General features: G+C 40.0%; 1 non-coding gene across 1 annotated transcript; it reads left to right on the forward strand.

The window, feature by feature from the left end:
* The first annotated feature begins 3,262 nt into the window (after positions 1-3,262).
* LOC118840528 lies at positions 3,263-3,364 on the forward strand. Its single transcript, XR_005009713.1, has one exon. It is a non-coding gene; the product is annotated as a U6 spliceosomal RNA (small nuclear RNA).
* Positions 3,365-4,993: the final 1,629 nt, after the last annotated feature.

A 4,993-nucleotide genomic window follows, 5' to 3' on the forward strand; every position in this document is an offset into this window, starting at 1 on the left:
TTGATGTTGTAGTTACAAATGATAGGACTCCAATACAGAGTCACTTGGGACAAGTAGTCCTAAATAAACATGTAAGCAATGACAATCAGGGAGTGCCTTTCCATCGTTGTGACTCATTCTGACCCTGTGTCAGACATGTACGTGACCATGGGTCCTGACTGGATAAGGCACCTGGCAGACTGAAGCAGCTACCAGCTAACATCATTTTGGGAGACTCTATTACCAATGTAATCTCATCCAATTTTTGGTCCTGTTCAGGAAACTCCCTCCCCCCCCAAAAAATTTGTTATCAATAAGTGACCCAGGGAATTTCCCTACGATGTCTGGGTCTGATTAAGAATTTCCCCTCCCACATCTAACATTGATTGCCTGTTCTTAACCAAACCTATACTTAAGGCTTAAACATTCCCCACTCCGAGCATGTACCCTTTCTTATATCTTTGTCATGTTTCTCTGCCCCATGTGAGTGACTCTAACTTTGTATATGTGTGGCTAAATGTGTCTTTATTGCCATACAGTATGTGTGTGTATATTTTTATTTTGCCGGCTTGCTATGCCGTGTACTAATAAAGCTCATGCTTATACTAGCTTCCTGATTGCAAATATTCTGTAAATCCTTAAACCCAGCTATTTGTTCTACCCTGAGCCATGAGGTCAAATAAAGGAGTCTCTAAGGTGGGGTTTGAACCCAGGTCTTCCCATTTCTAAATCCAGTGTCCTATCTGTGGTACCACATTGCTTATTGCTGTATGAATTACTGTATTACTTACCTTGATCAGCTAGATGGTCCAGTGGATAGAATGTGGGACACAGGGGTCAGGAAGAACTAAGTTCAAATCCTACCTCAGGCAATTACTAGTTGTTTGACCCTGGGAAGATCACTTAACCTCCTAGTCCCTCAGGCTCAAAACCAACAAGTCATCCTGGACTCCTCACTATCTCTCACCTCCCATATTGAAGCTATTGCCAAAATCTGTTGATTTCATCTTTGAATCATCTCTAAAATATTCCCCCTTTCTCTCCTCTGACACCACTACCACTCTAGCGAACACCCTCAACATCTATACTAATACAGTAGCCTGATGGTGAGTCATGCTGCCTCGTCTCTCCCCTCACCATTTCATCCTCCATTCAGCCACTGGAGTTGTTCTCCAAAATTGCAGGTCTGACCTTGTCATCCCACTATTCAGTAAACCAGCGGCTTCCTATCACCTCCAGAATCAAAACCAAAATGCTCCATTTGATGTTCAAAGCCCTTCATAATGTCTTCCCCTCCTACCATTCTGGTCTTACACCTTATTCCCTACTACATCCCCTTCTATCCTATGACACTGGCCTCCTGGCTATCACATGAACAAGAGATTCCGTCTCTCAGCTCTAGCCATTTTCTCTGGCTCTCCCTCATGCCTGAAATGCTCTCCCTCTTTATCTCTGCCTCCTGGCTTCCTTGGATTCCTTTAAGCCTCAACCAAAATTCCATCTTTTATAGAAAACCTTTCCCAACCCCTCTTGATTCCAATGCTCTCCTTCAGAGTAGTACGCTGCAGGAACTGAGTTAATTGAGGAAATGGAAAGTCAAAGTGTTTGAGGGAGTATCAATATGTATGTTGAATTCACCTAGTATGAGAAATGGAGACAATATTAGTCTGGCCCTGAAATCATTGAGGAAGGATAGAGTATATCCTGGAGTTTGGGAGATAATAACTACCATAATCTTGATTGAGTGATAAATATGGATTAAATGAACCTCAAAGGAAGAGAAGTTACTAAGTGATGATAGTAGAAAAAGAGTTTGGAAGTGACAATGAGGAACAAGGAGTATTCCAACTCTCCCAACTTGACCAGTGAGTCAGAGGTAATGAGTGAAAGTGCAAGCAGTGCTGTAAAGCATGGACAACGATGCAGTGTCATCAAGAAGGGAACCAAGCCTGGGTGAATGAAACAAGAAAGAAAAATGAAAAAGGAGAGGGTTTAAAATACAAGCAAGTTTCTTAACTATGGAGCAGACTTTCTGAAGAGCACAGTTGAAGGAATGGGTAGAATTAGAGCAGGATATTAGGGGAGGGGGTTGAATTGAGCAGGATAAGTCAAGGGATGGGCAGTTGGGAACAGAGAATATTTGTACAATAACAGCCGGGTTTAGATTCACTAGAAAAGAGATAGTATGACTGGGCAGGAGACTGCTAACCAGAAATGAGTTTAGGCAGATTATCAGTGACTGGAAAAAAAGTCCACTGAGAGAGGGAGGTGATTAGACTCTTTAGGGCCCTCCTTCAATGTCCAATCTTGTAGTAGATGGTGGTTTTGAGTCCTGTGAGGTCCAAGAAGTTGACTCAGAGTAGGCAAAGATACAGCCAGAGGAGACAGTACAGAATGCAGGAGCTGGAAATTTGAGGTGCATCTGGCCTGGGAATGACCTCTAGAGAGGGGCCCTGTGACAAAGGCAGAAGGTTGAGGCCTGAAACCTGGATCCAGAGTTCTTAATGATAATGGGAATCACCATCAGACTTGCCCACTATTAAAGAGATGGAGATGTAATTAAATGTGTTCAGCTAATAAAGAGCTAAATGTATTCAGAAAGGAAAGGGAATGGAAGTTGACTGGGAGCATGGCCAACACCACATACCCTTCTGTCTGTGCATCCCTGGCTACCTTCAAGAGAGACTAACAGTAGCCTAAGTAATAGGAAGGCAAGGTAGCACATGGAAGTAGAGGAGTTAGGAGGGCTAAGAAATAGGAGATATGCACAAATATAAAAACAAAGATCAGGAGTAGAATTTGTTAGGGAAAGTGTATGTTTATATGTATGTATGTGGATATATGTATATGTGTATGTATGTATCCACCCATATCTATTCATATATATATATATATATATATATATATATATATATATATATATATATATCTCCACACCTAATTGTAGCTTTCTGGGGTGGGAGGGGGGAGGGGAAAAAGAACAAAGTAAAAGGTGCACAGCAGAGAACAAAAGAAAACTCACAAGGAAGCAAAGAAAAGATGGACAGCTCTCAACATAATGTGTAGTTTTTAACATAGATGCTTTCTAGAAATGAAAATTCATTGCTATATATTTTGAATCCTCTCTTATATTCTGTTGTGCACATGACATGCTTTTTTTGTTTTCTTACTTTCTATATAAGTTGTGATATTTAAGTTTATGATATATTTCTTTTTTCTTTATTCTGTATTTGAGTTCTGGTGCATGGGTCTAAAATTAAAAAAAATTAAAAAGATAGTAACCGTTCATTCCAGCAATACACATACTAAAATTGGAACAATACAAAGATTGACATAGGCCCTATACAAGTATGACACATAAATTTGTGGAGTACTACATAGTTTTAAAGATATTTTATTTGGGAGGAGGTAAGGGTAGGGTGAGTTATTGGAGTAAGGAGTAGGGGAGATAATGGTGATAGATATTCAAAAAAATGAAAAAGGAAATTAAGGAAATATTTTTTTAAAATACACAGAAAGCAAAAAGAAATTCAAAAGGGGACAGAGATAATCAGAACAGTAGTGGTATTACCATGTTAAAATTTATAGGTACTTTTTAAAAGAAGAAAACATCTATATGCAGTAGAAATTCACAGTTTATGTACCATTCTTTTTTCCTCTTTTTGTTTAGGAAAGTTCAGGTTTTTCATATTTGTCAAATTCATGCTTAAATAAAAAGAAAATTTAGAGAAAGAGAAAGAAAAATTAAAGGAAAGAAAGAAAAGGAAGGGAGAAAGCATGAAAGAATGAAGAAAGCATGAAAGAATGAAGGAGGAAGGAAGGAAGGAAGGAAGGAAGGAAGGAAGGAAGGAAGGAAGGAAGGAAGGAAGGAAGGAAAGAAAAGGAGGGAGGGAGGGAAGAAAGGGAAGGAGGGAAGGAGAGAGGGAGGGAAGAAAGGAAAGGAGAGAAGGAGGGAGGGAGAAAGGAGAGAGGAAGGAAGGAGGAAGGAAGGAGAGAGGGAAGGAAAGAAGGAAGGAAAGAAGGAAGGAAAGAAGGAAGGAAGGAAAGAGGGAAGGAAAGGAGACAAAGGAAGAGAGAGGGAACTCTACAAAGTGCTCTAACTTTACCACAGTATCACTAAAAAGTCAGTTCACCTTGGGGGTATTTTGGGAATAGGAAGGAAAGGGATAAGTGAAGGTAAGGGACTATCTCTGGGTAAGTGCCCTTATCCATTCCTAGCTGAGAGTGACCGAGAACTAAACTTCTGGGGGGTTACTCTACATACAAGAGGACTGAGAAGAACTAGAAGTATCACAGACTGGGAAGGTGCACTTATATATTAACTTACCTAGATTTCTGCTTAAGGTTTTTTTAAAGTGTTTATTCAGTTGACCTCTAGTGACATGCAGTAAGTTCAGCATGAAGAGAGTTGGCAGAATGGGGGCCTTAGATATGAGATTTTATTTGATAACACAAACCAAACCCAGCCTAGATAAAGGTGAAAATGTAGACATTACCTGCAAAGAGATAAAGCTAAGGTCTGAGTGGTAACCAACTTCTCTAAGAATCCCAGAGAAGAACAGGAAGCTTGACAATTATGTCAGAACACCTTCAGTTTCAGATGGTTCACAAAATAGATGAGGATAAATAATTGATGATGATGATGGTGGTGGTGGTGGTGGTGATGATGATAAATAGCAGATAGCATTTATATAGCACTTCAAAATTGGCAAATTACAAATATTATCTCATTTATCCATCCAGGGAGGTGGGTGCTAGTATTACCCCCATTTTACAGATGAGGAAACTGAGGCAGACACAGATCAGATGAATGCATAGGATCACACAGCTAGTAAGTGTCTGAGGCCAGAAATGGTGACTAATAGCTCCATGCTCAGGGGTCTAGTGCTCCTGTCTTTCTTTCATAGAAGCAAAACATTGGTCAGAAAGAGGCATTTAGCTAATTGTATTCACGTAGCCTGGGATTTCAAGAAGAACGGAGAAGAGTGATTCACTGTAGAGAATCACAAGAGAC

Source organism: Trichosurus vulpecula, chromosome 2 (assembly GCF_011100635.1).
Source record: "Trichosurus vulpecula isolate mTriVul1 chromosome 2, mTriVul1.pri, whole genome shotgun sequence".
NCBI lineage: Eukaryota > Metazoa > Chordata > Mammalia > Diprotodontia > Phalangeridae > Trichosurus > Trichosurus vulpecula.